This window comes from Hyperolius riggenbachi, chromosome 6 (genome assembly GCF_040937935.1).
Source record: "Hyperolius riggenbachi isolate aHypRig1 chromosome 6, aHypRig1.pri, whole genome shotgun sequence".
NCBI lineage: Eukaryota > Metazoa > Chordata > Amphibia > Anura > Hyperoliidae > Hyperolius > Hyperolius riggenbachi.
Genome location: NC_090651.1, coordinates 244,298,902 through 244,320,666, shown reverse-complemented (window position 1 = coordinate 244,320,666; position 21,765 = coordinate 244,298,902). Strand labels below are relative to the sequence as shown.

Here is a 21,765-nt window from a genome sequence, read left to right as displayed (position 1 = left end):
GCTTGCATCAGTTCCAAACCAAAAGGGCACTTTTTTTTTTCTTTTGTGCTTGAGCGCTTCCTTTTACTGGGCATGTACGGTTTGGAAATAGTGCATACCCAGTTCAAAAGCGTTTGTGCACAGCCACAGACTGAGGGCCTAATTCAGTCATTCTCAACCTTTTTGCCCTGGAGCAGGGATAGGGAACCTATGGCTCGGAAGCCAGATGTGGCTCTTTTGATGGTTACATCTGGCTCACAGACAAATTAGCAGGGGTTGATTCACTAAGCTGCATTGCTCAAGCAGCGCAGCTTAGTGTGGCAGCCAAAGGAAACTTTTCAAAGTAAGCACGCTACTGCTGTAGCATGCACTACTAACTTACTCACGCTACCCCCAAAATGAACAGCTGCTCCAATTGTCCCAATCTGGATCCTATCACTTGACAGGCACCCTACTGGGCCAAAATGCGGGAATCTCATCCTACAAAGTGAATCAACCCCAAAGTCAGCTAGCTAATTGTATAAGCTGTTAGTCGGTATTTCTCCTGTCTGGCTCTTGGGGGAATTTGCTGATGTTGCTAAAACCCAAGAGAAGCTGAAGACGCATCTGACACTTCCGCTGCCCGGAGGATCAACTGTATACACATTACCATGGCAACAGGGACATGAGCCCTCTGCTGCTCATGTGCACTGTGCCAGTTTGAAACATATTATATGGCTCTCACGGAATTACATTTTAAAATAAGTTTCGTTTATGGCTCTCTCAGCCAAAAAGGTTCCTGACCCCTGCCCTGGAGGAACCCCTGCAAATAATTTTTGGATCTCAAGGAACCTCTGCAAATAATTTTTGGATCTTAAGACCCTGTATTTATTTTACAGGGGGAATGGTCTTTAAAAGTAGGTGTGGCTTTCAGGGATCTAGTCCTGGAAAAAGAAGTGAGTGGACTCACCCTAAAAATCTCTGCACCGCGGCACGCCAAAAATGGGCGTGGTTAAGCACAGTGTGGGTGTTGTCATGGGTGGGGCCAAATATACATGGCCTTAGCAGTGGTATAAAAGGTCTGCCAGGGGAAGTTTGAGCTCTGTCGTAGTGTATCCCCAAAAAGTAGATGTAATCTGACAGCATTTCACCAAACATACACATAGGCAGAGGTTCCTCCAAAATACAGATAATATGACAGTGGTTCCCCCTAAATAGACAATCTGGCAGCAACAGTTCCCCCAACATACAAATAATCTGGAAGCAGTTCCCCAAAATACGTGAAACCTGGTAGTGGATCACGCAAAATACACATAACACCCAAAATACATGTAATCTGGCAGCAGTGGTCCCCCAACATACACAATCTGGCAGCGGCTCCCCAAAATACACGTAATCTGGCATCAGCGGTTCCCCAAAAATACAGATCTGACAGCAGTTCCCCCAAAATAGGTACCCCCAGTATAGCTAGCCAGGTCTATAGGTGTCCCCAGTATAAGTAGCCATGTGTATAGTTGTTCCCAGAATAGGTGGCCAGATGTAGAGATGTCACCAGAATAGGTAGCCAGGTGTATAGATGTCCTCAGAATAGGTGGTCAGGTGTATAGATATTCCCAGAATCGGTGGCCAGGTGTATAGATGTCCCCAGAATAGGTAGCCAGGTCTATAGGTGTCCCCAGTATAGCCAGGTGTCCCCAGTATATGTAACCAGGTGTTCAGGTGTCCCCAGTATAGCCAGGTGTATAGGTGTCCGCAGTATATGTAGCGAGGTGTATAGGTGTACCCAGTATATGTAGCCAGGTGTATAGGTGCCCCCAGTATAGCCAGGTGTATAGGTGTCCGCAGTATATGTAGCCAGGTGTATATGTGCCCAGTATATGTAGCCAGGTGTATAGGTGTCCCCAGTATATGTAGCCAGGTGTATAGGTGCCCCCAGTATATGTAGCCAGGTGTATAGGTGCCCCCAGTATATGTAGCCAGGTGTATAGGTGCCCCCAGTATATGTAGCCAGGTGTATAGGTGTCCCCAGTATATGTAGCCAGGTGTATAGTGTCCCCAGTATATGTAGCCAGGTGTATATGTGCCCAGTATATGTAGCCAGGTGTATAGGTGTCCCCAGTATATGTAGCCAGGTGTATAGGTGCCCCCAGTATATGTAGCCAGGTGTATAGGTGCCCCCAGTATATGTAGCCAGGTGTATAGGTGCCCCCAGTATATGTAGCCAGGTGTATAGGTGTCCCCAGTATATGTAGCCAGGTGTATAGTGTCCCCAGTATATGTAGCCAGGTGTATAGGTGCCCCCAGTATATGTAGCCAGGTGTATAGGTGTCCCCAGTATATGTAGCCAGGTGTATAGGTGCCCCCAGTATATGTAGCCAGGTGTATAGGTGCCCCCAGTATATGTAGCCAGGTGTATAGGTGTCCGCAGTATATGTAGCCAGGTGTATATGTGCCCAGTATATGTAGCCAGGTGTATAGGTGCCCCCAGTATATGTAGCCAGGTGTATAGGTGTCCCCAGTATATGTAGCCAGGTGTATAGGTGCCCCCAGTATATGTAGCCAGGTGTATAGGTGCCCCCAGTATATGTAGCCAGGTGTATAGGTGTCCGCAGTATATGTAGCCAGGTGTATATGTGCCCAGTATATGTAGCCAGGTGTATAGGTGTCCCCAGTATATGTAGCCAGGTGTATAGGTGTCCCCAGTATATGTAGCCAGGTGTATAGGTGTGAAACATATACAAAAAGGGAGCGCTCCGTAGTGCATTAGCGTTATTTATTCCTCAGACACGCAAAGTATAAAAAACACTTACTAGAACACAATAGAATATAGACATATCAAGGGCAAAGCCCGATCAGACTCAGTGGAGTCACTGCACACGGGCATCAGAGGGAAAGCACCATTGTCCATTACCATCTGGGACACCCATCCACTGCAGGCCACAGAGGAGGAACAGGTTGCCACCTATGATTGTCTGATCAGGCTTTTTTTTCAGTTTATAGCTATCCCTTCAGCCAGGACTAAGGAGCTGCTAGTGTTTGCAACATATTCCCAGTCAAGTCTGGTGTGATTAGCGCAAGATTGCACATCAATTTTCTTCTAGGTGTATAGGTGTCCCCAGTATAAAGTAGCCAGGTGTAAATGTGCCCAGTATATGTAGCCAGGTGTATAGGTGTGCCCAGTATATGTATCCAGGTGTATAGGTGTCCCCAGTATATTTAGCCAGGTTTATATGTGCTCAGTATATGTAGCCAGGTGTATAGGTGTCCCCAGTATATGTAGCCAGGTGTATAGTGTCCCCAGTATATGTAGCCAGGTGTATAGTGTCCCCAGTATATGTAGCCAGGTGTATAGGTGTCCCCAGTATATTTAGCCAGGTTTATATGTGCCCAGTATATGTAGCCAGGTGTATAGGTGTCCCCAGTATATGTAGCCAGGTGCATAGGTATCCCCAGTATATGTAGCCAGGTGTATAAGTGCCCAGTATATGTAGCCAGGTGTATAGGTGTCCCCAGTATATGTAGCCAGGTGTATAGGTGTCCAGTATATGTAGCCAGGTGTATAAGTGCCCAGTATATGTAGCCAGGTGTCCCCAGTATATGTAGCCAGGTGTATATGTGCCCAGTATATGTAGCCAGGTGTATAGGTGTCCCCAGTATATGTGGCCAGGTGTATAGGTGTCCCCAGTATATGTAGCCAGGTGTATAGGTGTCCCCAGTATATGTAGCCAGGTGTATAAGTGCCCAGTATAGCCAGGTGTATAGGTGTCCGCAGTATATGTAGCCAGGTGTATATGTGCCCAGTATATGTAGCCAGGTGTATAGGTGTCCCCAGTATATGTAGCCAGGTGTATAGTGTCCCCAGTATAGCCAGTCTATAGGCGTCCCCAGAATCAGTAGCCAGGTGTCCCCCCAGCTGGAGGGGAGCAGCGCAGTGGAGAGGAGCTTTGTGCACAGCGTGGGGAAGGGCGGACGTCTCCCCCCCTTCCCTCACCTTGGGGCTCCTCTTCCTGGCTCTCCCCTCCAGAACGATTGCGGCGGTGGCTGGCAGCGGGCATCAGTGGACGGGACTTACCTCCTCCTCGTTCCGGCGAGTTGACGCTGTGCGTGCAGCTAATCTGGTCTAGTGAGTGGACGTCGTCCCCCCGCGTTCACGCAAGACTCGACCCCTCCTTATTTTGGTGTTTCTTACTAATGTGCTCATTAATATTCTAACCCACAATTTAGTGCTTCTTTTTACAGTACCCACTTTTATAATGTGCTGTATTGTATTTCCCCCACCACCATGATGGGGGAAAATGCCAAGGAACCCCTGCAGAGTATTTAAAGGTGCCCATACACTCGTCAGATTGGCAGCAGATAGATAAGAAATGCATCTGATGATCTATCTGATGCGTTTTTAGAACATTTTTTACCAGGATAGAATTCCAATAGATTTCAGTTTGAAATCTATTGAAATTCGATCTGATGGCATTTTTTTGCCATCAGATTTCCATTAAGGCCAATGCAAACTGATAAGCAATCTCATCAGATCGACCTAAATTTTCCAACCAGCCAGTTCGATGGAAATCCATCGAAATCGATAGAAATCGGCCATCGATCGGTCGATTGGCCAACCGATTTGCAAACGATATATCGATCGATCGATCGGGATCGATCGGTCGGCCAGAAAATCGGCTGAGTGTATGGGCCCCTTAAGGAACCCTGGTTGAGAACGCCTGGTCTAATCGAATATTAAAGAGGATGGGAATGGGGAATGGGAAGGAACCGAAGACAATGAGCTTCAGGAACAGTATCTGCAGCAGTCTAGCCCACCATGGGCTTAACACACAATGTACTTTAAAGAAAGAACAGCAAATGGACTACTATTGTTAATCCTTTCACCTTAAAGTGGACCCAAACTCTTGCACAGCATGCAATGAAAACACATATGGTTGCTAAGAAAGTCACTCTGTGTGTGTTTAGAGATCAGTCTGTCTAATAAGCACTTATCAGCAAGTAATCAGGAAGTTTTAATTAGGGCTGTTAGCTCTGCCTTGGGTTCTTTGATAATACACAAACACTGAAGGTTAACCTTTTCTGTGCTCCCCACCGACAAGGGATATTTTGCTGAGGTTAACTGAAGCGGCTACTATAGATTAGCCCATTTACAAGACGCGTACCTCAAAAGTATATTCGTTAGCTGCCTAGAGACATCCAATCTGTCTGTTAGTATTATCTGTCTCATACAAAAACCTTCCCATCTAAAGGACTAATTCAACAACACCCACATATGTTACATTAAAATCCAACATGTTTCACCCATAAATAAAGGGCTTCGTCAAGGAAAATGTATAAAGTGCAGTACTATCAAAGTGCATGCATTGTGCAAATAATCATAGTGACATAATATAGCATCTAGCCCAAGATAGAGCAAGTGTGCTGCGGATCCTTATACATAACAAAACTTTCATGCATTTTGGAATAGTCTCCAACAGCTTTTCACATTGCTGTTGCGTAACTTCACACAACCTTTTCTGCAAAAAAATCTACCATCCATCTTCCTCTTGGTGTCATTCCAGCGACAGGGAGGGAGGGATCATTATTTCTAAGGTACATAGACAAAAATAAGACCACCTATGTTTTTTTACTGATATCCACACAATTTAAAATGTAAAAAAAAAATCCTGAAGTCCAGATTCCAGTAACTATAGTACCACTGTTTAAAATATGTAAGTTATTTGTCATTTAATTTACAACCGTAAAATTGTGTTTTTTAGTATTGACTGGGAGACAGAAGTTCTTATGTAATGCTGGGGATACACAATGAGATATTTCAGTTGATTTACTGTCCAATCTTATTTTCGATCGATTTTCTTATATTTTCTCATCAATTTCCATTCACTTCTATGAGAAATCGATCATAAAAACGATCGAAAAATAAGATCGGACGTGTCAGAAATTAGCTATCGAACCATCTATCTACTGAAAAAACTTATGGTGTATTCCTAGCACTATGCTAGGCATACACGGGTCGATGCGCCCTTATAAATCGAGCCGTTGATGGCTCGATTGATAATTTCCGACAGGTCTGATGACCCGCCGGATCGATTCCCCGCTCAATCCCCGCGGGCAGACAATAGCGGGAAATCAAGAGGAAGATAAGGAAGCACCCGTGGGGGCGAGCGGAAATCGATCCGGACGGCGTCGGGGACGAGCGGGGACGTGGCGGGAGTCGATCCGGCGGCTAATCGAGCCGCCGGATCAACTTGTGTATTCCCAGCATTAGACTGGGAGCACAGAAGTTCTCATGTAAGGCTGTAGTAAGGTATACACTTAAATTGTATGAAATCCATTACTTTTATGTATATCTATTACTGTAATAACTTATGACTTATCAGTCTATTGCTTTTCTGCCCTGATAAGTCTTTCCCATGTCCCTAGATAGAGAAGCTCATCCCTCCCTGTAATTCAGCTGTTGAATTCCATTATCAGCACTTAATGCTTTTAGAGGTGAGGGAGTCTACAGAACTATAAAGAGAGAGATAAAGGAATGTCAAAGACAAATAGTGCCAGTGAGCTTGTGTGATTCCTTCAGAACATGTAAAGTAACTTCTCACTTGTAATGGATGCGTTAAATCAATAACAAATCCCAAGAGGATCCCTGGAACCAGCCAGAGACATCACAGGCATTTTTCTGTCCTACTGCCTGGATTCTCACTGAAGCTTAGCTCCATAGCACATATTGGGACTGCTCAGGGTCTGATTTCAGAATTAAAGACAATCCTCTAAATACACAGGTAAGATGTAGAACACACTAATTGTCATGCCTGCCAAAAGGTTTTCATTCTGTCCATCCTGTCCTGTGATTCAGATAGTACAACCAACAGCCTGGCCAGACTTTTCTAGAAGTGCACTCAAGGCAAAGGCAAGCCTGGTCATGGATACAAACACCCTACATGTTCACCCTAAACACTTTCCTGTTTACCATCCAAAGTCTTCAGCTTTGGTGTCACATGACACATGTCCCTGAACCAGTGCTGGCTTCTAGTGCTGTCCACATGGTACCATATAAATGCTAAATAATATGAATAATAATAACCCTACAAATATCCCTTAAAGAGACTCTGTAACATCAAAAACCTCCCCTGTGGGGTACTCACCTCGGGTGGGGGAAGCCTCCGGATCCTAATGAGGCTTCCCACGCCGTCCTCTGTCCCACGGGGGTCTCGCTGCAGCCCTCCGAACAGCCGGCGACAGAGCCGACTGTAGCTTCAATATTTACCTTTGCTGGCTCCAGCGGGGGCGCTGTGGCTGCTTTCGGCACGGAAATACCCAATCTCCGTCGGGTCCGCTCTACTGCGCAGGCGCCGGAAACTTGCGCCTGCACAGTAGAGCAGACCCGACGGCGATCGGGTATTTCCGCCTACTTCGGAGCCGACAGCCGTCAGAGCGCCTGCGCAGGAGCCGGGAAGGTAAATATTGACGTCACCGCTGCACGGAGGGCTGCAGCGAGACCCCTGAGGGATGGAGGACGACGATATTCAATCCTACTTAAGGGGTCCTAAACTAGGTTCAACCCGACCCAATTACCTGAGCAGGCTGTTTACCCCCTACTGGCACCAATGTTGGGATCAAGCTGAACTGATGCGGTGCCCAACCAGAGCCACAACTCCATCTGATGCGGAGGAAAGTGAGTTAAAGAGGAACTTCAGTGAAAATAATGTAGTAAAAAAAGTGCTTCATTTTTTACCATAATTATGTATAAATGATTTAGTCAGTGTTTGCTCATTGTAAAATCTTTCCTCTCCCCAATTTACTTTCTGATATTTATTACATGGTGACATTTTTACTGTGGGCAGGTTATGTAGCCGCTCCTGGCTGTTTTGGCTGTTAGAGACAGCTGTAAACAGCTATTGCCTGTCTGTGAACATTGTTACATTGTGGCAGTTTGCCCAGAGTACCGCGGTCCTCAGAGCTTCTTGTGGGAGGGGTTTCAGCACAAAATCAGTCATACAGCGCCCCCTGATGGTCTGTTTGTGAAAAGCATTATATTTCTCATGTAAAAGGGGGTATCAGCTACTGATTGGGATAAAGTTCAATTCTAGGTTGGAGTTTCTCTTTAAGGTGAGCAGTAAACTGCATGCACCAACTACCTCAACCCCTTGCAGTCCAGAATGCCCCGCCCCGTGTCAATGCCATAATGGCAGTTACCAACCCTTCTCCCCCTGCATCATTATTGCTGTAGCTACACCTACAGGGGAAATTAGTTTCAGTGACAGCCATACCCTCCACCACTAGTGGTCCGTGGAAAGGGTTGTTGGCATATACACCATGCCCACTCCTAGACCAAACAAGTGGCTGTGGGAGGCCAGGCCAATGCAACGATACAGCATCTTTTTGCTAGAAGATATTCTGACCGTAGCCAGAAACACCAGTGTGATGCTTTTGTTGGAACATGGATGGAATCTAGTATCTAGCGCCAGTTTTGTAATTCGGGAGGGAGTGTTGGTGCTGCACATAAGTGTGGAAGGGGGTAGGAGCAAAAAAATAAAAATAAATCATGCAGGTGGTCTTTAAAGCAAGCCTATCACCAAAATAGGCACCTGCACTTAAGCAATCTAATGAAATGCCCACTCCAGTTTTTCCATCTGCTGCCCAACTGATCCTCTGACTATTCGAACACCAGTCGTCTGCAAGTAGCTCGTACATTTTGTTTGCAGTGTAGTTATGCTTGTTGAATGGGTTACAGCACACAGCACTGGCTACAATTAAATGTGAACAGCTGAATGGGATCATGTTCACCACACGTAACTACATCACCTTTTCATAACCCTTATTTGACTGCATACTAGATGTTTCTATTTCTTTATTTTGTAATCTGAAGTTTCCCTGCCAGTTCTCCTGAAGCTCACTCATCAGAAATCAGGAGTCTTCTAACCTTTCTCTTGAGCTGTGCGTTTTATTTGCTTAACCTCCGTGATTTATATGGACATATTTTGACAGAAGAAACAGACATTTTTCAGACCTTGTTCAAACAGGTGGAGACTGGGGGAAGTCTACTGAACCTCACTATGTATTTGACTGCAGTTTTAAGTAAATCATCGGCTAAAAATGACATTTGTAATGTCAAAGTTTTATTCATCTCTACACAGTTCTGCTACATAAGCATACATACTTATGGAGATCTTTATCCTGTCACAAAACGGCTTTGGGTTTGAACACTTTCTACTTAGTCCTTAAATCCTGTGCCACAAATGGGAACTTTTAAGAATAAGAATCTTAACTTTCAAGGTATACAGTCCAAAAGAAGGAAATAATAACAATTGTGTGTGTGGCAGGGCTGCAGTCATTTGTAACTACAGTATGGGCAGCACAGATGGTAAAATAATTGTAACATGTTTAAAAAGTAAATACAGTACTCCTATTTATAATCTAGAAAGTTATAGAAGATGAAAAATTATCTCCTAGGAGAATACTCAGGAGAAAAATGTAATTGCATATACACCAGTGTTTCCCTGGATATTAGATATACATATACAGTATATGCATTTTAAACCACCAACAACCAAGAAAACACTAAAAATAATGTTGATAGTTAGTTTTTAACTACTTTTTGGTACTTTTTCAATTGCAAAGTGCTGAAAAGTTATTTTAAATAGAAGAGGAAAAATTATCTCCTGGGAGAAAACTCAGGAGAAAAGGTGAATTGCATATGGCCCCCCCTTATTCAATTCACTTTCCCCCATATGCAATTAACTTTTTCACCTGAGTTTTCTCCTAGGAAATAATTTTCATCTTCTGTTTAAAGGGTCTCCGAGCAGTAAATAAATACAAAATCGGAACTTCCTGTAATGATCCGCTCAGCTGGATGCACTGGCAGACAGCTGTTTGACCATTCCTCTAGTCTGTGGGCTGCAGGTCTCTGCAAGAGAGACCTGTCTTTCCATTACAAGTTTCTGGTCTGTTCTGCTGCTGAGGAATTTGCATACACTCGGTATGCAAATCCCCTACCTGCCTCCTTTGATGACTGGCAGTATAAAGAGCTATGTTTCCCAGAGTCCTTTGCTGGTCATAAGGGTTAGTTCTTGTGTAACACTCCTGGAGTATCAGCCTTGCTCATGGTTTGAAGATTAGCTTAGAGTAATTCCTGGAACTGCACTAGGCAGATTCCCTAGTGCAGTTAGGATTGCATATCTGTTTTGTTTGTCTGTTGCGATTGTTCTGTCCCAGCGGTGGTCGACAGGAAGTCGTTCTGATCTTTGTTCTTGGAGTATAGCTGGAGCAGCGGTTGCTACCAGCTATCTCCTCTAATCTGTCTTGCCTGGATCGCACTCGCCTAGCGCTAGTGCTGTGGATCCGTCTCTCTCACTTATTCCTGTTTTCGTGTATCTGTCTTGTCTGTTACGAACGCTTGCTGGAGGCTCGGTGAGGTAACCGTTAAACAAGTGCTCTCGTCCTCTGTTTCATGTTTGTCTGTCGGTGGTTAGTTAGGCATGCTTGTCTCTGTTGTGCTTAACACGCGGAGACCGCGCATAAACGCGTGCACTGTTGCGAATGAGTACGGTGTTCGCGTTTAGCTAGCATTTGTTATTTTCCTTATCTTCTCATTGTATGATTTGCTGTGCCTTTGCTACTCTCGTGCTCTGCCTTGCTGTAGTCTTGTGTCACCTCTGGCAATCGCCTCTCTCGCGATTGCGTTCCTACTTCATATCTGCTGTTGTGTATGCACCGTCGTGGGTTGGCGACTAGTTTGGTGAACACACATACAATCTGTCCCTGTGCTCATTCTCTTCCGCAATCGCTTCTCTTGCGATTGCGTTCTCACTTGGTTTCTTCTGTTGTGTGTCCACCGTCGCAGGTTGGCGGCTAGATTGGTGGACATATATACATTCCTCATCTGTGCTTATTCGGTCTTGTGTTGCTGTTAGCAATCGCCATCTCTGGCGATTGCCTTCTCACTTTGTCTTCCTGGTTGTGTGTTCATCGTCGCAGGGTGGCAACTAGTTTGGTGGACACACATACCCTCTGTCGCTTTGATCTCTCTCTTTCAGGGCTATCTTGCCCTGCGTTTCTTCCCTTCGTACAATTCCTGTCTGGCGTGTGTGGCAGGGCAGAGGAGCTGTTCCTCTGTACTCCACAGCTCCACCTGTTAACAGGAATTTCCCTCTACAGGTGCATTGCACCTTTTGCTGGGTTCCTTCAAATTACAAGCTTGTGGAGGATTTCCGCAGTGTCAGCGCACGTCTTGTGCGCTGATCACGGAGAGAATTCCACAATCGTTACACTTCCCTGGGGCTTTCTCCACCCCATCGTAGGTCAGGAGGTCCCTCGGCATCCCTCTGGCCGGCGTGACAGTATTGCGCATGCGCCATTAAACCGCGCATGCGCGGACCTGTCACGCCGGCCGCCATGATGTGAAGCGGCCGTCGTAATGACGCGGTGCATCATTAACCAGGAAGAGCCGGCCCGACACCCGGCCTGGGTGTCGCCGGTAACGGGGGGCCGGCGGACGCACACGGAGAGGAGCTAGGAGGACGCCGGGGGACCTCACCGCCTACGGTGGGCTGGAGAAGGCCCAAGGTAAGTGAAACTTTTTATTTTTAGTAGAGGTCAGACTCCCTTTAAGCCACCAGTAAGCAAAAACATGCCAAAAACAAATTTGATATTACTTTTTCACAGAATTTTGGGTATTTTTCAATTGTAAAATGCTGAAAAGTTAGTTTAAAGGGACTCCGAGCTATAAATAAATACAAAATCAGAACTTACCTGGGGCTTTCTCCACCCCATCGTAGGTTGGGAAGTCCCTCGGCATCCCTCTGGCTCCTCTCCCAGGGCCTGGCCAGAAATGGCTCCCTTCAGCTCCCGGCGACAGCCGGCGTGAAAGTACTGCACATGCGTGGTTTAATCGCGCATGCGCAGTACTGTCATTTTTCATCTTTTATAACTTTTTAGTACTCTGCAATTGAAAAACTACCAAAGAGTAGATCAAAAAGTACTTTCAAAATTATTTCCTTGTTTGTTTTTGCTGGTGACTTAAAGAGACTCTTAAGTCTCCAAAAAATGAGGTTTTTACTTTAAAAACCTCATTAACATTATTGCCAGTATTAAAACACAGCATCCTGTGGCTGAAAACATCCTAAATCACCCCAAACTCTCTGGGGTACATCACAGGCTTCTTCCGCATAGAGGCAGAGCATTTGGCCACAGCTCTGCCTCTATGCGCGTCAATCAGCGCAGATTGCCACCTCTCCTCGCCCCTCTCAGTCTTCCTTCACTGAGAGGGGCGGGGAGAGGCGGAGATCAGCGCTGATTGACGCGCATAGAGGCGGCAGTAAAATCCACGACCAAGAAAGTAGTGGATTTCGACGGGCGAGTTAGGGTGTTTTCAGCTGCGGGGATGCGGCGATTTAACCACTTCGGGACCACAGTCTTTTCGCCCCTTAAGGACCAGAGCCTTTTTCTCCATTCAGACCACTGCAGCTTTCACGGTTTATTGCTCGGTCATAAAACCTACCACCTAAATGAATTTTACCTCCTTTTCTTGTCACTAATACAGCTTTCTTTTGATGCTATTTGATTGCTGCTGCGAGTTTTACTTTTTATTATATTCATCAAAAAAGACATGAATTTTGTCAAAAAAATGACTTTTTTAACTTTCTGTGCTGACATTTTTCAAATAAAGTAAAATTTCCTATACATTTGAGCGCGAAAGTTATTCTGCTACATGTCTTTGATAAAAAAAAAAACATTCAGTGTATATTTATTGGATTGGGTAAAAGTTATAGCGTTTACAAACTATGGTGCCAAAAGTGAATTTTCCCATTTTCAAGCATCTCTGACTTTTCTGCGCACCTGTCATGTTTCATGAGGGGCTAAAATTCCAGGATAGTACAAATACCCCCCAAATGACCCCATTTTGGAAAGAAGACATCCCAAAGTATTCAGTGAGAGGCATGGTGAGTTCATAGAAGATTTTATTTTTTGTCACAAGTTAGCGGAAAATGACAGTTTGTGACAAAAAAAAAAAAAAAAAAAAGTTTCCATTTCTTCTAACTTGCGACAAAAAAAAATGAAATCTGCCACGGACTCACTATGCTCCTCTCTGAATACCTTGAAGTGTCTACTTTCCAGAATGGGGTCATTTGTGGGGTGTGTTTACTGTCCTGGCATTTGGGGGGTGCCTAATTGTAAGCACCCCTGTAAAGCCTAAAGATGCTCATTGGACTTTGGGCCCCTTAGCGCAGTTAGGCCGCAAAAAAGTGCCACACATGTGGTATTGCCGTACTCAGGAAAAGTAGTATAATGTGTTTTGGGGTGTATTTTTACACATACACATGCTGGGTGGGAGAAATATCTCCGTAAATGACAATTTTTTTATTTTTTTTACACACAATTGTCTATTTATAGAGATATTTCTCCCACTCAGCATGGGTATGTGGAAAAATACACCCCAAAACACATTATACTACTTCTCCTGAGTACGGCGATACCACATGTGTGGCACTTTTTTGCACCCTAACTGCGCTAAGGGGCCCAAAGTCCAATGAGTACCTTTAGGATTTCACAGGTCATTTTGAGAAATTTCGTTTCAAGACTACTCCTCACGGTTTAGGGCCCCTAAAATGCCAGGACAGTATAGGAACCCCACAAATTACCCCATTTTAGAAAGAAGACACCCCAAGGTATTCCGTTAGATGTATGGTGAGTTCATAGAAGATTTTTTTTTTTTGTCACAAGTTAGCGGAAATTGATTGTAATTGTTTTTTTTCACAAAGTGTCATTTTCCGCTAACTTGTGACAAAAAATAAAATCTTCTATGAACTCGCCATTCTCCTAACGGAATACCTTGGGGTGTCTTCTTTCTAAAATGGAGTCATTTGTGGGGTTCCTATACTGCCCTGGCATTTTAGGGGCCCTAAACCGTGAGGAGTAGTCTTGAAACCAAATGTGGCAAAATGACCTGTGAAATCCTAAAGGTACTCATTGGACTTTGGGCCCCTTAGCGCACTTAGGGTGCAAAAAAGTGCCACACATGTGGTACCGCCGTACTCAGGAGAAGTAGTATAATGTGTTTTGGGGTGTATTTTTACACATACCCATGCTGGGTGGGAGAAATATCTCTGTAAATGACAATTATTTGATTTTTTTTACACACAATTGTCCATTTACAGAGAGATTTCTCCCACCCAGCATGGGTATGTATAAAAATACACCCCAAAACACATTATACTACTTCTTCTGAGTACGGCGATACCACATGTGTGACACTTTTTTGCAACCTAGGTGCGCTAAGGGGCCTAACGTCCTATTCACAGGTCATTTTGAGGCATTTGGATTCTAGACTACTCCTCACGGTTTAGGGCCCCTAAAATGCCAGGGCAGTATAGGAACCCCACAAGTGACCCCATTTTAGAAAGAAGACACCCCAAGGTATTCTGTTAGGAGTATGGTGAGTTCATAGAAGATTTTTTTTTTGTCACAAGTTAGCGGAAAATGACACTTTGTGAAAAAAAAAACAATACATATCAATTTCCGCTAACTTGTGACAAAAAATAAAATCTTCTATGAACTCATCATACACCTAAAAGAATACCTTGGGGTGTCTTCTTTCTAAAATGGGGTCACTTGTGGGGTTCCTATACTGCCCTGGCATTTTAGGGGCCCTAAACCGTGAGGAGTAGTCTTGAACCCAAATGTCTCAAAATGACCTGTGAAATCCTAAAGGTACTCATTGGACTTTGGGCCCCTTAGCACAGTTAGGCTGCAAAAAAGTGTCACACATGTGGTATCGCCGTACTCAGAAGAAGTAGTATAATGTGTTTTGTGGTGTATTTTTACATATAACCATGCTGGGTGGGAGAAATATCTCTGTAAATGACACATTTTTGATTTTTTTTACACACAATTGTCCATTTACAGAGAGATTTCTCCCACCCAGCATGGGTATGTGTAAAAATACACCACAAAACACATTATACTACTTCTCCTGAGTATGGCGATACCACATGTGTGACACTTTTTTGCAGCCTAGGTGCGCTAAGGGGCCCAACGTCCTATTCACAGGTCATTTTGAGGCATTTGTTTTCTAGACTACTCCTCACGGTTTAGGGCCCCTAAAATGCCAGGGCAGTATAGGAACCCCACAAGTGACCCCATTTTAGAAAGAAGACACCCCAAGGTATTCCGTTAGGGGTATGGTGAGTTCATAGAAGATTTTATTTTTTCTCACAAGTTAGTGAAAAATGACACTTTGTGAAAAAAACAATAACAATCCAATTTCCGCTAACTTTTGACAAAAAATAAAATATTCTATGAACTCATCATACACCTAACAGAATACCTTGGGGTGTCTTCTTTCTAAAATGGGGTCACTTGTGGGGTTCCTATACTGCCCTGGCATTTTACGGGCCCAAAACTGTGAGTAGTCTGGAAACCAAATTTCTCAAAATGACTGTTCAGGGGTATAAGCATCTGCAAATTTTGATGACAGGTGGTCTATGAGGGGGCAAATTTTGTGGAATCGGTCATAAGCAGGGTGGCCTCTTAGATGACAGGATGTATTGGGCCTGATCTGATGGATAGGAGTGCTAGGGGGGTGACAGGAGGTGATTGATGGGTGTCTCAGGGGGCGGTTAGAGGGGAAAATAGATGCAATCAATGCACTGGGGAGGTGATCGGAAGGGGGTCTGAGGGGGATCTGAGGGTTTGGCCGAGTGATCAGGAGCCCACACGGGGCAAATTAGGGCCTGATCTGATGGGTAGGTGTGCTAGGGGGTGACAGGAGGTGATTGATGGGTGTCTCAAGGTGTGATTAGAGGGGGGAAATAGATGCAAGCAATGCACTGGCGAGGTGATCAGGGCTGGGGTCTGAGGGCGTTCTGAGGTGTGGGCGGGTGATTGGGTGCCCGCAAGGGGCAGATTAGGGTCTAATCTGATGGGTAACAGTGACAGGTGGTGATAGGGGGTGATTGATGGGTAATTAGTGGGTGTTTAGAGGAGAGAATAGATGTAAACAATGGATTTGGGAGGTGATCTGATGTCGGATCTGCGGGCGATCTATTGGTGTGGGTGGGTGATCAGATTGCCCGCAAGGGGCAGGTTAGGGGCTGATTGATGGGTGGCAGTGACAGGGGGTGATTGATGGGTGGCAGTGACAGGGGGTGATTGATGGGTGATTGACAGGTAATCAGTGGGTTATTACAGGGGAGAACAGATGTAAATATTGCACGGGCGAATTGATAAGGGGGGGGTCTGAGGGCAATCTGAGCGTGTGGGCAGGTGATTGGGTGCCCGCAAGGGGCAGATTAGGGTCTAATCTGATGGGTAACAGTGACAGGTGGTGATAGGGGGTGATTGATGGGTAATTAGTGGGTGTTTAGAGGAGAGAATAGATGTAAACAATGGATTTGGGAGGTGATCTGATGTCGGATCTGCGGGCGATCTATTGGTGTGGGTGGGTGATCAGATTGCCCGCAAGGGGCAGGTTAGGGGCTGATTGATGGGTGGCAGTGACAGGGGGTGATTGATGGGTGGCAGTGACAGGGGGTGATTGATGGGTGATTGACAGGTAATCAGTGGGTTATTACAGGGGAGAACAGATGTAAATATTGCACGGGCGAATTGATAAGGGGGGGGTCTGAGGGCAATCTGAGCGTGTGGGCAGGTGATTGGGTGCCCGCAAGGGGCAGATTAGGGTCTAATCTGATGGGTAACAGTGACAGGTGGTGATAGGGGGTGATTGATGGGTAATTAGTGGGTGTTTAGAGGAGAGAATAGATGTAAACAATGGATTTGGGAGGTGATCTGATGTCGGATCTGCGGGCGATCTATTGGTGTGGGGGGGTGATCAGATTGCCCGCAAGGGGCAGATCAGGGGCTGATTGATGGGTGGCAGTGACAGGGGGTGATTGACGGGTGATTGACAGGTGATTGACAGGTGATTGACAGGTGATTGACAGGTGATCAGGGGGGATAGATGCATACAGTACACGGGGGGGGGGGGTCTGGGGGGGGTCTGGGGAGAATCTGAGGGGTGGGGGGGTGATCAGGAGGGAGTAGGGGGCAGATTAGGGACTTAAAAAAAAAATAGCGTTGACAGATAGTGACAGGGAGTGATTGATGGGTGATTAGGAGGGTGACTGGGTGCAAACAGTGGTCTGGGGGGTGGGCAGGGGGGGGTCTGAGGGGTGCTGTGGGCGATCAGGGGGCAGGGGGGGGGGAAATCAGTGTGCTTGGGTGCAGACTAGGGTGGCTGCAGCCTGCCCTGGTGGTCCCTCGGACACTGGGACCACCAGGGCAGGAGGCAGCCAGTATAATAGGCTTTGTATACATTACAAAGCCTATTATACACTGTTGCAGCGGCGATCCGGATGCCAGTAACCCGCCGGCGCTTCCGAACGGCCGGCGGGTTACGGCGAACGGGGGGCGGAGCCAGTCCCCGGCGGCTGATCGCGTCACGAATGACGCGATCGCCGCATAGCCACTCCCGCAGCCGCCCCCGCCGATGGGCGTATTGCGGTCGTTTGGGCCCAGACTTTGCCGCCGCCCATCGGCTGGGGGCGGTCGTTATGTGGTTAAGAGGGGAAATAATGTTAATGAGGATTTTAAATATAAACCTCATTTTTTTGGAGACTTCAGAGTCTCTTTAAGGGCCCTTTTCTACTAGCAGTCGCTAGCGTTCACGCTGAACGCTAGCGATTGGGATTCAGCAAATGTACAAAATTTCGCGGTGATTTCCCGACGTTTGCGATCGCGATTTTGCTATGCTATGCACTGCATAGCAAAATCGTGGCAAAAATCATTCCGCGGCGCGATTGAGTAAAAAACGAATCGCGGTAGTGGAAATTACCTACCACGATTCCTATGTTAAAAAGCAAACTGTAGCGATTTTAAAATCACTAGCAGTTTGCGGTTTTGCGATTAAGCATTCGCAAACGCTCTAGTGGAAAAGGGCCCTAAAGCCTTTTACTTGATAAGGAGTGAAAATATCAACTAGGAGAAAACTCTGGAGAAAATGTTCATTGAATAAGGGCCAGGGGTCCATAGCCAGTTCACTTTCATTCATTAAAGGGGAACTTCAGCCTAAACAAACACACTGTCATCAAGTTACATTAGTTATGTTAATTAGAATAGATAGGTAATATTTTTTACCCACCCTGTTTTAAAAGAACAGGCAAATGTTTGTGATTCATGGGGGCTGCCATCTTTGTCATGGGGGCAGCCATCTTATTGGTTGAAAGGAGGTGACAAGGAGCAGGAGACACAGTTCCAACTGTCCTGTGTCCTGATAACCCCTCCCAGCTGCACACGCTAGGCTTCAAATGTCAAATTCAAAATGTAAAAAAAAAAAATGTGCACCAAAACAGCAGAACGAGAGCAACAACATCAGAAATCCCATCATGCTTTGCACAGCATCAGGGGAAAAAAGCCCGGGCAGTTTTCTTCTGTGCAGCTAAATATGAGGCTTGGATAAGAGAAACAAAGTTCTGATGCTGTGATACTGTTAAAGAAACACCAGGCCTTTTCAGTGCTGCTGAGTCGATTTTTAGTCCGAAGGTTCACTTTAAGTTATATTCAGTAAAGTTCCTCTATAAACTTCATAAATAAATGCACATATTTACACCCACTACACAATATAGATATATGACTGATAGGAACTAGATTGTGAGCAGTGCTGCTCATCAGGATACCGGATATCCGAATAGACTCGGATATCCGAACTTTTTAGGCCTATCCGATCGGATCCGGATTCCGGATAGCTGGACGGAAATCCGGATAGCTCTATGCGGATAGTTGGTCGCATAACCCGGATATCCGCGGATACCGATCGGATATCCGAATCCGGGTACTGTAACCATGGACATGATGTCCATGACGTCATTCAGCCAATCAGAGCGCTCCCAGCCTAAGCCCAAGCACCCAATCACAGAGGGGAACCTTGGCCAGTCCCTCCTGTATATAAGGAGGGGGGCATGTTAAGAATCTCGTCCTTGCTTTGTGACTGCCACTGAGATAGTTTGTCCAGTGTGTTTGGCTGAAGCAAGTACATTATCCCAGTGATAACCCAGCGTTTTAACACTAAAACACCTTCTGGTTTTACTGTTTTACTGTGTTGTAGTTAGCTTAGCTAGTCTGTGTAATTTGTTAGTGTCAGTCAGTCTTGTCAGTCAGTCTTTCAGCTGCAGCAGCTGCCTGTGCCTGCTACTAGGTCCTGTGTCTTTGTGTGTGCTGTGTCTGTGTGCACACACTCCAGGCTCCTTGCTGCTGGCTGGGCTGCTATTACTACTGCTACTAGGTCCTGTGTCTTTGTGTGTGCTGTGTCTGTGTGCACACACTCCAGGCTCCTTGCTGCTGGCTGGGCTGCTATTACTACTGCTACTGTGGTTTTATATTGTGTAGTTGCAGACAGTGCTAGTACTACAGATTATTGCTGCTGTGCTGCTGCTGAGTGAGCAGTGTCAGTGTGTTTAGTTGTTGTACTCCTGTCTGTCAATCTGCTGATCATTTCCAAGCCCGCCGCCAATAATAAAAGTGCACCAAGTACCCCACACACATCATCTGTGACGTCGACTCATCAGTGACAGTGAGTCTTGTACTATGTCTGGCACTGGCAGTGTGAGACGGGGGAGGGGCAAGGCCAGAAGGAGAGTGAGCAACATTGCGGCCTCTGGCAGCAGTTCTGCCGCATCAGTCATTCCGCCGCTACCCACTGGCAGTCACGCTGCAGAGACGCAGCAGCGTGTTGCGTCAATTTTCAAGCAGGGTCAGCGGCGCAGATTGGAGGAGAAGGACGCCGCGTCTGTGATGCAGCAGATGGCGCATGACGAGGAGCAAGCCAGTGACAGTGAGGCCACCACCACCAGCCCTAGCCCTAGAGAAAATATTCTCAGCAAAATTGGCTTTACAGAAGAGTCTGAGATGCTGACAGTAATTGTTGGGGGGGAGCCCGTCCATGATGTGTCAGCAGAAGAGGAGTTTGAGGCGGGCTCATCATCCCAGCAGTTTTACGAAGGGGAGTTTGATGATGAGGTGAAGGACCCGGACTACCAGCGACCGGAGGGGCATGTCAGCTCTGACTCTGAGGAGGAGGAGTCAGTGTGTATGGCACGCAGGTTGAGCATTGCAGGGATTGGCAGGAGCAGCAGTGGGCATGGAGTACGTGACCCGCAGGCTGCTGCTCCATCTGTCAGTGGCACGACTACCACCAGCCGCACCACTCAACCCCAGGCCCCAACCACCACCGGGAGAAAATCCACAGCAGCATCCCGTTCTGAGCCACGTAAGGGAAAACTCCAATCCCCAATATGGCAGTTTTTCCATCTGCCCTCACTGGATAGCAAATTTGTAACGTGCAAATTATGCCATGTGAAGCTGAGCAGAGGGTCTCACCCCTCCAGTTATGGCACCTCCAGCTTCATCAACCATCTGGGCAATAAGCACAAACCTGAGCATCAGGAATTCAAGCTGCTGAAGGAAGCTGGCGCTGGCCCTTGCAGAGGTCAGAGCACTATAACCAGCTTTGCCACTCCTGCTGACACTGAGGCCTGTTCAGGCAGCCAGTCCTCCTCAGTGGTCTCCTCTGTTCCCTCCTCAGCTTCCCGTGCAAGCCTAAAACGCCCCCACCACCAGACCCTGCTGAGTGACTCTTTTGTGGTCAGGGCTCAGCCTCCCGGCAGCCGTCGCATACGCCAGCTGAACGGCTTGCTTACACGGGCCATGTCCTCCCAGCTCCTCCCGTACTCGTTTGTGCAGGAGGGGAGCCGGATGCGTGCGCTCCTGCAGTGCGCAGCGCCGGATTGGCCAATCCCCAGCCGGCACTACTTCGCACGCAAGGCCATCCCAGCACTGCACTGCTTTGTAAAGGCCAACGTGGAGCGTGGGCTGGATCATGCGCTTGGTGCGCGCGTCCATGTGACAATGGACTCATGGAGCAGCCGGTTCGGGACAGGCCGCTATTTGTCCTTCACCGCGCACTGGGTCAGTTTGGTGGAAGGGGGTGAAGAGGAGACAGCAGCATCATCACCACGGTGGGTGGTGCCACCCCGCAGCAGGGTCAGGGGAAGTGCAGCAGCTTCCAGCTCTGATCCGGTTCCATCCGCCGCCAAACAACCCCGCCTCAGCAGCAGCGTGAAGGCCCACCACTGCCAAGCGCTGCTGCAGATGGTCACGGTGGGCAAGAACAAGCTGACGGCAGACCACGTCTTGGCCAAGCTCCGAGAGCAAGAGAGGAGTTGGCTGACCCCCAGAGGCCTCAGAGTCGGAGAGGTGGTGGCCGACAATGGTGCAAACTTGGTTGCCGCCATCCAGCGGGGAAACCTCACCCACATCCCCTGTCTGGCCCACGTCCTGAACCTAGTGGTGCAGAAATTCCTGCACACCTACCAGGGGATGGACACTCTTTTGGGAGCGGCAAGGAAAACGGTGGGTCATTTTCGCCGCTCGGGTGGTGCCACAGCGACCCTTACAGCCGTGCAGATGGAGCTGAACCTCCCACAGCACCGCCTCATTATAGACGTTCCAACACGCTGGAATTCCACCCTGGCGATGTTGGAACGTCTGGTTGAACAGAGGCGGGCTGTCAACCTGTACCTGGCCAGAGCCACCATGGATGCCAACTTGTTGGGGACCGGCACCACCCACCTCCCAGACATCATCCGCCCTGCTGAGTGGGGAAAAATGCAGCTGGTGTGCTTTGTGCTGGCACCCTTCCTGGAGGCCACCAACATGGTCAGCCGGGACCATGCGTCGCTGTGTGAGTGGTTGACCATTGTGTGCATGCTGGACAAGGCCCTCGATGCTCTGCTGGAAGTGGGAGAGGAAGCCTTGATC

The 21,765-nt window shown here is 47.1% G+C and overlaps 1 protein-coding gene across 3 annotated transcripts in view; it reads left to right on the top strand.

The window, feature by feature from the left end:
• The window catches only part of DVL1 (dishevelled segment polarity protein 1), a 244,187-nt gene that overhangs the window by 125,737 nt on the left and 96,685 nt on the right, over positions 1-21,765 (top strand). The window lies entirely within an intron of this gene.